Raw genomic sequence first — 12,234 nt, forward strand, 5'->3', positions numbered from 1 at the left:
GATACGACGACCCCGGCGCTTGCTAGCCTGTTTGCTTCGCATCACACAGCACAGAAGATAGAACACACCGAAGAAAAGCTTCATCGCAAGTATTTTGAGCGGTATTCGCGATAAATAACGTTAAATGCAAGGATCGGCCTCGGAGATTCCCGCAGCGACCCATTGCTCTCTGCGCATGCGCCGTGTTGCACAGTGTTCCAAGGAGATCGCGCGGCCGCGCGTTGCAGCGCGTCATCGTAGGGAGCCTTCATGTGAAACAAAATGGCCGCCCGTCAAATTTAGCGTATTTAGTCGTTGCCTCTCTAGAGGAGGCAATGATTTAGTATAGTATTTAGCGACCGCTGGTCGCTCATTGTGCCTCACTACCAAGTGGGTGCTGTTCGCCCACCATATCTGGCGGCTGCTAGTAGCAAGTCAGAGATGGCTCCACCCTAAAAAAAAAAAGCACATGAAGGCTCCCTAGGGTTAAGCAGTGCCTGGCGCCCCCAGGTGGCTTGGTGTTATTTCCGCTCTGATGCTATCCCTTGAAAGCTCTACATTCGTTAAACTATGCATGCCTCGATTGAAATGCATAAACTGAAGTGTGCAGTAGCAATATGGCTATAAAAGTAGTTCTGTATTGAATTATGTAGACTTAAGAAGAACGCCGCTATACCGAAAGATCGTCTTGGCTCGGTGGCGCAGATGTGCTCAAAAGGGTTAAAAGAATGCCAGTTTACCCATCTTTGAAAACTTTCTTCTTCAAACTGCATACCGGAACTCTGTCGGTCAAAACATGGAAGCATGATAAAGGACTCTTTGTCCCTTGGTCAACAGATTGCTTTCTATGTAAAAAACCTGAAACAATAGATCACGTTTTTTTAGATTGTTGGGATGCGTTTTTTTTCTGGGATGTGCTTCAAAGAACACTAAAGAAAGGTTTACCGCTACACCCGCATGGCATCAGGTTCTTACCGGTAAGAAAACAGGACATCCCTTATGACACTATTATGCTCCTTGGCCTCCATAGTTTATGGAAAACAAGGACACAATTCAACAATGCAGAAGTAGTGAGATCTCCACGCGAGCATTTCATTGAAGGTGTCGTACATCTGAAGGAAGTGTATCAGGCACTGCCTGATCAGCCAACTTGGTTAAATGTGTTGGATGACTTGGTTAAACTGAAAAAATTTTAACCTGCTGTGTCAGTGCAAGTGTTGCTGACAAGTTTTACTTCTTTGTACCCGTTGTGAAAATGCAATAAAGAAAAAGAAAGCTCGGTGGCGCAATGGTAGCGCGTCTGACTCCAGATCAGAAGGTTGCGTGTTCGAATCACGTCCGGGTCATTTTTTAGGACTTCTTAGATTTCGACAATTTGATATAGAAGAAGGAAATAAAATCACTAAGTTGCGAATTCCTTTTCAGTATGATTTAAAGAAAGAAATTACAATTCTTGCCTTTCATTTTGCACACCACTGACCCTTCTTTTGTGCAAAACATTCGTGGCCCATTGTTACCTTTTTTTTTTCGCGCGGCACACATCACAGAACCGAAGATTGACATCCTTGTTGTTCTTCTGTCGCCGGCGGTGAAATGGTTGCGAGTAGCCTTAACGGTGCTAGCAGGAAAACGTGTTTCTGGCAGTCTTCCAGACTTTTTCATGCGACAGCGGGCTGTTGCATTCGGAACGAACAGCTGTTAACGGCGTAATGTGCGAAACCACAAAAAGGAAGAGATTAAACAGCACCAAGGAATGCAACTGAACTGAAGACCATTAACACAAGCATGACGCGCAATATCTATCCAAGATCTCCTAATCACACTTTCGCGTTCCTGCGTGTTCCAAAAGGGAAGCGCACCTGAAGTTTGCTCCCACTCCACCAGCGCCACTTCTCCCCTGCCGGTCATTTTGGCGTTTCCGTCCGGGCACGTCGCCGGCGGAGCGCATTGAGCCAGCAGCCTCGACTGGTACGCGCGTGCTGCTCGCGCAGCTGACACTCTCTCTTTCATTGTGAGCACGTGCCGTCCTGCTCGCGGGCACACAAAAGTGGTGTTGCCGCTCGCTGTGAATTCCGCGACGTTCTAAGAGTGGAGAAACTTGGCTGCAAACACAGCAAACGGTTATTTTTCGATGGTACCTAGAACTCCTGCATTGACATTTTCTCCCTGAAGGCAATAATTAAAAAGTTAGCTAATTAGTCTCTGGTAATTAATTAATTTTGTATACTGAAAAACTGCCACAGACTAGGGCACACAACTGCCAAAAACCCTCAGTTAGCCTCACGGGGCTAGGGAACAACCTGTTTTTTACAAGCTTGGTTATATTTAGCTGGGATACCACACACACACACACACACACACACACACACACACACACACACACACACACACACACACACACACACACACACACACACACACACACACACACACACACACACACACACACACACACACACACACACACACACACACACACACACACACACACACACACACACACACACACACACACACACACACACACACACACACACACACACACACACACACACACACACACACACACACACACACACACACACACACACACACACACACACACACACACACACACACACACACACACACACACACACACACACACACACACACACACACACACACACACACACACACACACACACACACACACACACACACACACACACACACACACACACACACACACACACACACACACACACACACACACACACACACACACACACACACACACACACACACACACACACACACACACACACACACACACACACACACACACACACACACACACACACACACACACACACACACACACACACACACACACACACACACACACACACACACACACACACACACACACACACACACACACACACACACACACACACACACACACACACACACACACACACACACACACACACACACACACACACACACACACACACACACACACACACACACACACACACACACACACACACACACACACACACACACACACACACACACACACACACACACACACACACACACACACACACACACACACACACACACACACACACACACACACACACACACACACACACACACACACACACACACACACACACACACACACACACACACACACACACACACACACACACACACACACACACACACACACACACACACACACACACACACACACACACACACACACACACACACACACACACACACACACACACACACACACACACACACACACACACACACACACACACACACACACACACACACACACACACACACACACACACACACACACACACACACACACACACACACACACACACACACACACACACACACACACACACACACACACACACACACACACACACATATATATATAATTAAGCAGACAAGGAAGGGGGATGAGGGGCTCGTTATAAATATGAGAGAAGCCAACAGCCACAGAAACCAAGGGGCATAGGGGATTTTTAATTTATTTATTTTGTGGTGTTGATCAATTCATAATATTAATGAATATGTTACCGCTTAAAGCTAATTGATTAGAAAAGCAGAAGAAAAAACAACCCCATGCCGCCGGTGGGATCCGAACCCACGACCTCCGAATTACGCGTCCGGTGCTCTACCACTGAGCTACGGCGACGGCTGTCAAACCTTCTGCTTTCGGGGGTATTTATGTTTACAAATAACCTAACTTGGGAGTGTTCACCAGCGCCACCCACGTTCTTAAGCGGCGGACGTAGAACGTCCTGAGTTACCGCTGATGTGACGTAGAACGTCATCGAACGGCGAGGGTGGAAGCTGTGTGAGAACCCTCTTATGCTTCCTAAGGCATCAAGGCTGCCAGAACCGAGGCCCTCGTTAAGCAATTAAGCAGACAAGGAAGGGGGATGAGGGGCTCGTTATAAATATGAGAAGCCAACAGCAACAGAAACCAAGGGGCATAGGGGATTTTTAATTTATTTATTTTGTGGTGTTGATCAATTCATAATATTAATGAATATGTTACCGCTTAAAGCTAATTGATTAGAAAAGCAGAAGAAAAAACAACCCCATGCCGCCGGTGGGATCCGAACCCACGACCTCCGAATTACGCGTCCGGTGCTCTACCACTACAGTGAACTAGAATATTGGGTAGTGTGCTCACTCCGCGCCGGCTCAATGGGGGAGCGGTGGCCCAGCTAATGTCGACAGGTTTCTGTTTCGCGGCGCCGACACGAGGTGGCGCCACAGTAGACTTCACGGTAGGATTTGCCGTCGCCGTCAGTGCGCCGTGTGTATTTGTGGGCTCGTTGTAGTTCTGTTGTGCGGTTTTGCACTGGTTTGAGCGCTTCTCGGGGGGTCATTTCACGTTTTTGTTCACGTATGGTGCCAGTGCTTGTTCAAGCTTGCCCAGATAAGCGGCCTTCAAATGCAGGGCCCTCCAGATTCAAACTTGGGTGCCTGCGCATGACCGCGATGAGCACGTAGGTAGAAGTGACTGTAGACTTGTTTTCTACGTAATAGGGTATGTTGCACGGAAGTGTGTACTGGAGACAAATTGCCAAATGTGCATTACCTTGCTTACAATGCAGTCTCCCAATGAAAACTGTTTTCCTGCGAGGCTGACAAAATACCGCGACCATGGAGGACTGCTCTACCCACCGGCGCAGCTTTATGGATTTGTGTTGAAGCTTGAAAACCTCTCCACAGAAAACCTCACAGAACCAACTTCTTTTTGAAGTCTGCTTCTAACCACTTCCAACATATGAAGAATGCTTTCGGAATGTAATTCATTGCAGCGAAGAAAAACTCGAACGGGCGAAGCACCTTAAACTGAGCCGTTGCTGACGCTGCTCTGAAGTGCTAGAAAAAGTTGAACGAAAAAGAGGCGAAGTGGTTTAGTTTACGGGGTTTTATCGTCTCTGAGCGACTCAGGCTAGGCGGGACGCTATAGTGAAGGGCTCCGGAAATTTCCACCACATGGACTCACTGTAACCTGGGGTTCTTCAACGTGCACTGACATCATACAGTACGTGGCCCTCTATAATTTCGCCTCCATCGAAATTCGACAGCCGTGGCCGGGTTCGAACCCATGTCTTTCGGATCAGCAGCCGAGCGCCATCTGAGCCACCGCTGCCAGAGGCGAAATGAGCGAGCATAAATGCATGCAGTGATGACAAATCTGCCTCATTCTTTATTTTTTTAAATAGCAGTGGATGCTGCATGGCTGTTCAAAAAAATGTGAAGTCAGTTACTGTTGTGTCGAAATTGTTTCGGTACGCGTGCCTCGATCGTATTTAGCGCAAAGCGCTAATTTTAAATAATGTATATGCCCCCCCCCCCTTCCTTGTACTTTCGCTCACTTATGTGTCTCCCTTCTACCTCCCTGCCCCTCTGTGTTATGTGTGCTGCAGCTTGGCTCCTTGCGAATAGAAATAACTGCTGCCACCGACACACTCTCCATTCCGCGTTTGTCCCTGGCATATAATCAAATTCCGCCACACCACATGCTACTACTATTAACTTTAAGTATTAAGACAAAAAGCTGTATGACCCCTCGGTACGCAGTGCGTTGTAACTGCAAGGAAACATTGTAGGCACGAGTGACAATACGTGATCATCCCTGCGTGCCAAGCGTATACTGATAAAAGTTGCTCATGTAACCCCTCATGCAATGTCCCTTGTGGAACTTTGAGAAATAAATAAACATGTGCACATGCCAGAAATTAAGTTCCATTCAAGATCTGCCGACCCATTTCGATGACACACACGCGAATGTTGCGATAATAATTCAATTTGTCGGCGCGGCTACCACGGCTACTGCGACGCCAGCCGAATGCGCCACTCGCTTTCACCCGTGAAGACGCGTGCAGCGCCACCACGCGCCACCGCGCCATGTCGACACCGGCGGGGACACCCCGAGCGGGCCTGTGAGCACACTACCCAATATTCTAGTTCACTGTACTACCACTGAGCTACGGCGACGGCTGTCAAACCTTCTGCTTTCGGGGGTATTTATGTTTACAAATAACCTAACTTGGTAGTGTTCACCAGCGCCACCCACGTTCTTAAGCGGCGGACGTAGAACGTCCTGAGTTACCGCTGATGTGACGTAGAACGTCATCGAACGGCGAGGGTGGAAGCTGTGTGAGAACCCTCTTATGCTTCCTAAGGCATCAAGGCTGCCAGAACCGAGGCCCTCGTTAAGCAATTAAGCAGACAAGGAAGGGGGATGAGGGGCTCATTATAAATATGAGAGAAGCCAACAGCCACAGAAACCAAGGGGCATAGGGGATTTTTAATTTATTTATTTATTTTGTGGTGTTGATCAATTCATAATATTAATGAATATGTTACTGCTTAAAGCTAATTGATTAGAAAAGCAGAAGAAAAAACAACCCCATTTTCTTTTTTTTTTCTTCTGCTTTTCTAATCAATTAGCTTTAAGCGGTAACATATTCATTAATATTATGAATTGATCAACACCACAAAATAAATAAATAAATTAAAAATCCCCTATGCCCCTTGGTTTCTGTGGCTGTTGGCTTCTCTCATATATATATATATATATATATATATATATATATATATATATATATATATATATATATATATATGCCGCCGCGGTGGCTCAGTGGCTATATGGTGCTCGGCTGCTGTCCCGAAAGACGCGGGTTCGATCCCGGCCGCGGCGGTTGAATTTCTTTGGAGGAGAAATTCGAGGCCCGTGTACTGTGCGATGTCAGTGCATGTTAAAGAACCCCAGGTGTTCGAAATTTCCGGAGCCCTCACTACGGCGTCTCTCATAGCCTTAGTCGCTTTGGGACGCTAAACCCCATAAACCAAACCAACCAACCATATATACATATACATATATATATATATATATATATATATATATATATATATATATATATATATATATATATATATATATATATATATATATATATATATATATATATATATATATATATGAAACGTCTGAAACGTCGACTCGAAATACATGTTTACCTAAATGAAGCGTTTCTCAACTCCGCATTTTACCTCTAGTAACCGAGTACGTTTATCTTTTTGTGCTATGTATATATATATATATATATATATATATATATATATATATATATATATATATATATATATATATATATATATATATACACATATATTAGCGCCCTGTAATGTGTTTTTTGTAACGTAGAGGACAATTTGTAATGCGTCACCGAGCGGTCACCACTAAAGTTTGAGTTTGCGCTCTTCAAAGGTTGCACCTTCTTTCCAATCTGATACAGCTATCACCACCTGAAACTGTACACATTTCTTAAATATAGGCGTTTTGTCAGAAAAGCATTTTTTTGACATAGCATTTTCACCGATATAGTGCATGAGAATGCAGCTAATACGTGCTAACTAGCAGGTTGGTTAACCAGTATTGAATAGCTATCTTTTCAACTATTACCGTTAAGCTTTTAATTAGTTATAGGCGCGTAGCCCACCGTAAGCAATACGCATATCAACTTTTCGAACTTCAAAAATGCGGTTACCCTCGGCGCTGAGACCCAGCAGATTTTGACTACATATTGCTAAAATACATCCGTTTTCTGGAAGCTTGCAGTCATAGCAGTCCTTCCAGTGCACGAAACTCGTCTAAATCACCAAAATTTGTTGGGCCACAGCGCCGATGCAAACCGTGTTTCAGAAATTCTAAAAACTGATATGGATATTAATTGCGGGGGCTACACGCCTCTCAGTAATTAAGGAGCCGAACAGTAATAGCTATCAATATTGGTAAACCAACCTGCCAGGTGCCATATATAAGCTGCATTCTGACGTGCTGCACCTCTCGAAATGTTATGCCGAAAAAAATGGTCTAACTCAAAAAGCATACTTTTAAGGTTTTGTAACGTCGTAGGTGAAGCACCCTCTATATATGGCACTGCTGGCCCTTTCGCACTTTTTTGTGACGAAGGCCGGTCCAGCAGCCGAAACCCGCAATTGAAGGGATACTGAGCCAAATTTTTGAAGATGCTCTTTTACATGTAAACAAGACCTTCACTACTGAAATTGGTAAATGTGACAAGGATTTTAGAATAAAAAGAAGGTAGATAGCCCGTTTTTTTCGCGATTTATTGCCGTATCGTTGCACCTGGCGGTCGCCTGTGGAAGCTGCGACTAGACGTCAATAACACCCGCGCGCTCAGTGTTCCCGCAGGAGCACGATTGCCATCGCTACTCGCGGGTTTTGGCAAGATTTGCGTCCGCAGCATCGGACATTGGGAACCTTATCGCTTGGTCTGCCCAAACTACAGTGCGACATCGCGCTTTGAGTGACGCCTGTTTGACGGTTGCCTGTCGGACTAGGGTGTAATGACGTCACGCTCTTCACCTCGCGCCGGCCGGGAGGGCTTGGCGCGCGCTCATGAAACATCGAAAATAAGACCATCCGCTGAAAAATATGCGCAGTGACGACTATATTCCGGTGTAATCACATTCCGAGAATCTGTTTTCAGCGTTTTTGTTCAATTTTAAGATTTTGCTTCAGTATCCCTTTAACGCACGCACGCACGCACGCGCACGAACACGCACGCACACACGCACACGAACACACACACACACACACACACACGCACGCACGCACGCACACACCATACATTATATACAGAGTTCCAGTGCGCTAGTTTACTATGTACAGGATTAGGACAAACGGAAGTCATAGATTTTAACGTTTATTTGGCCAACAATTGCGGGATTGGTATTCCCTTCGTCAGGGCAGGATCACAATGAATCACTTTTGTCAACATAAGGGCACAGAACGAGCGAAGAAGTAAAATCTCCGCCCCTTGAAATTGCGAATGAAAGCAAGGGATCGCACGACAGCCCAATATCTCGCACAGCTGACGCGGCTGGATAAAACATACACTGAAAACAGGGAGCGAGGAAATGTTAAAGGAGTTTCAAAGAGAACAAATGCGAAGAGATATAGAAAAGGGAAAAAAGCGTTGAGCACCGCTCTCCGCGCACCCGAAGGCCTCCCCCGAGAGACGCCTCCTGGTCCGAGCGGGCGGCCCGTATCAGGTATGCGGAGACGCTTGCGGGAAGCGCGTTCGAGAGACGACCGACACGCCCTTGTTAGACGCTGCAACATCATCTTGCGACCGTGCCATTGCGCATCTTTTCTTCACTTCTTCGTTAGGCTGTTCTGTATTGCTTTTCTGCCAGATAGCCTGGCACCCTTCTTGCCATGAATATACTAAACCGTTTCAAACCGGGTCCGGCTGCTGGAGGGTAAAGACCTCAAAACCAAACTTAAAAATCTCTGCCTCTCCCGCAACCGAGAGTAGAGCAAGCATGAAATGTTTAGGGGCATAACACATTGGTTGTAGATGGTACTAGTCAAAATCTTGAAATGGGTCTAGTGTTCAACACACCACACCACAAATACTGTGCACTGATCCATGTGGACGCAATCGTTCCCTGTGAGTGTCTGGGGAATCTCTTCCGCCCTGCCTCGTCAGCTGTATCCGGTTTGTTTGCCTTTCATCTTTGTAATCGTTGTTTTGTTCCTCGGTTATTTGTACCACTTTGCCTATGTGACAATGGTGACATCACCACTAGATTACGTCACACATAATTGATGACGAAGTAATTACAGATTACTAATTAGTTACTAATTACTGATTAATGACTAAATTTTAATTAACTGCGAATTATTGACGCTTAAGCTTCTCCTTTAGGAGTGGAACGCGACAGCGTGTTGTAGCGCTGCCAGGCAGTCCACGGAACGCCACCACCCGTTCGGCGCGATGCCTTGCCCTTTGAACGCGACGCTTTTTGAGGAAAAGAAATTGCGCAGTAATCCTCTGTCATCTCGGTGGACACCCGAACCGCACCATACAGGAAGGGAGGAACGCCACCATCCGTTCGGCGCGATGTCTTGCCCTTTGAACGCGAGGCTTTTTGAGGGAAGGAAATGGCGCTGTAATTCTCTGTCATCTCGGTGGACACCCGAACCGCACCGTACAGCAAGGGAGGAACGCCACCACCCGTTCGGCGCGATGCCTTGCCCTCTGAACGCAACGCTTTTTGAGGAAAGGAAATGGCGCAGTATTTCTCTGTCAACTCGGTGGACACCCGAACCGCACCGTACAGCAAGGGAGGAACGCCACCACCCGTTCGGCGCGAAGCTACCGGCGCTTGTATGCCAGTCCTGTAGGAGGGCTTAGAGGGTCTCGTTACATCTCGTACGGTGCCCGGATGCTCTCGTTTCAGTGCCCGGATGAGTGGAATTCAGTGCCCGGATGTTGGCTCTCGGTCTCCGCGTGACGTCACCACACTGCCGACAACGGGAGCTAAAAGCATTTTATGCTTAAAACGAATAGTCGCATTGGTCGTAACGCTATACTATATGTATACCAGGTGTTTCAGGGAGGGTGATCAGAAATTTTTAAAAATAAGGTTTTTGAGGTAAAGAGAAGCTTGCTGCGGCTTAGTAATATCAGTGTTTTGCGGATGTTAAAAAACAGGAGAATCATGTTAACTAGTAAAGTTTTTAATTAAATTCTGATAGTTAACTTTTTAACTATTGCTTATAGGCGCACGCTTGCAATTAGTGATTTGTAGCCGGCCGTTAGTAATAACTATATAAGCGTTTAGAATTTCGAAACGCGATTACCCTCACCGCTGTTGCTCAACTATTTTGGTCCATTTCTGGCACCATTCGAAAACCGCGCGCCGGCGGCAGGACTAAAAGCAACGTCAATCAAATCGCTTCACCTTGTCACGTGGCCTGCACTGTACCGCCCAGGCTGGAACACCGTGACAATGCGGGCGTCTGCTGGCGCTGCGCCGATGAAAAGTGATAAGTTGCTCCGACGGCACCCGCGGGGAACATATGCTTTGCAGATGCATGGCGAGAGCGGTAACCTAGGAACGCCGACAGCACATGCAACGCAGCATAAAGCGGCGCAAGGTATTCAGAAATAAAACAAGAATGAAAGCAGCGGAGACAGCTTAGGAAATGTCTTGGAGTAGTAACTTATAAGCAGAGTCTTCCCGTCAGTTGGGCGCTGACATGGCCGCGACGGTTGGAGGCCACTTTTGGACCTCTGAACTGATTGACATTAGAGAGCTTTAGAGTAGGGTCGGGGCGAATAGGGTGACCCTATCCGCATGCGCTTAGCGTCAGGGGAACGGCTCACCCTATTCCATTGGGCGAGGATGTTGTCGAAACGCCTCCTCTCTGGACTGCCGGAAAGCGGTTCCGTCGCCGCTTCCATCGGGCTAGCGCGAGGTAGCGAGGTGCGCAAATATGGCAGCAGCCAGGGAGCCCTCTGATGGTTGCTTTGCGCTGCTTGAAGGCAGCGCCATGGCAGCGGGAAAGAGAAGCTTTCAGAAGAAATAAGTTAATATATATGCTGTATTTTTTTATTGTGCAAATGAAACGACACACAAAATGTTGTAGTTACCAGTTACTAATTAGGAAATGTGAAAAATAATGCAAATATTTTTTTATAATGCGGACATGTTCAGTCTGAGCCAAGGCTATCCACACAGGAAGTTCCGCCGCTAGCAGTCGATTGCCTCCGTAATCGTGCCTTGCTTTATTTTTGTGCATAAGTTGGCGCTAGGTGTACACATTTCCACATTTTTTTGTTGTTTGCGCGTGCAGCGCCATCTCGGGCGGAACCCGCATTGGTAACTCTCGGAAATGTATTGTCGGTAATAAGGAAGTAATTACTCATTGACATCCACCCGAGCGCAGCCATACGGCTACAAAGGAAAGCTAAGCAGCTTTCTCAGAAACTTCGTAGTTAAACAAAAATTCGTCCTGGTCCGAGGTTCGAACCCGGACCACCGCTTCACCCGGATCAGTCTCTCTACCAATTGAGCTAATAGGGACGGCAAGCTTATGGTAGGGAGAGAGCGAATTGATCATTAACTCGAAGTGGGAACTGTGTTGGTCAAATGTTTTGGGGGAATCCCCCTAGGTGGAGTAGATTTGTAATAAGGGAGTAATTACTCATTGACATCCACCCAGTTTTTGTATACGTCTGCGCGAATGAAATATACTGCGTAAATAAGAAAAGTGTGTTATCGGGATGCCAATTCTTTGTGACCCCTTTTTGGGCCCAAAATTGCAAACCTGTTTGTGGAAATCAGTATTTTGAACCTCCCGCGCTTTCTGACGTCAGTCGACGCTAA

The 12,234-nt window shown here is 46.6% G+C and overlaps 1 non-coding gene across 1 annotated transcript; it reads left to right on the forward strand.

Annotated features, from left to right (window-relative positions):
- The first annotated feature begins 1,253 nt into the window (after positions 1-1,253).
- Positions 1,254-1,325, forward strand: TRNAW-CCA (transfer RNA tryptophan (anticodon CCA)). Its single transcript has one exon. It is a non-coding gene; the product is annotated as a tRNA-Trp (tRNA).
- Positions 1,326-12,234: the final 10,909 nt, after the last annotated feature.

This window comes from Amblyomma mixtum, chromosome 3 (genome assembly GCF_055824585.1).
Source record: "Amblyomma mixtum isolate Tamu chromosome 3, ASM5582458v1, whole genome shotgun sequence".
NCBI lineage: Eukaryota > Metazoa > Arthropoda > Arachnida > Ixodida > Ixodidae > Amblyomma > Amblyomma mixtum.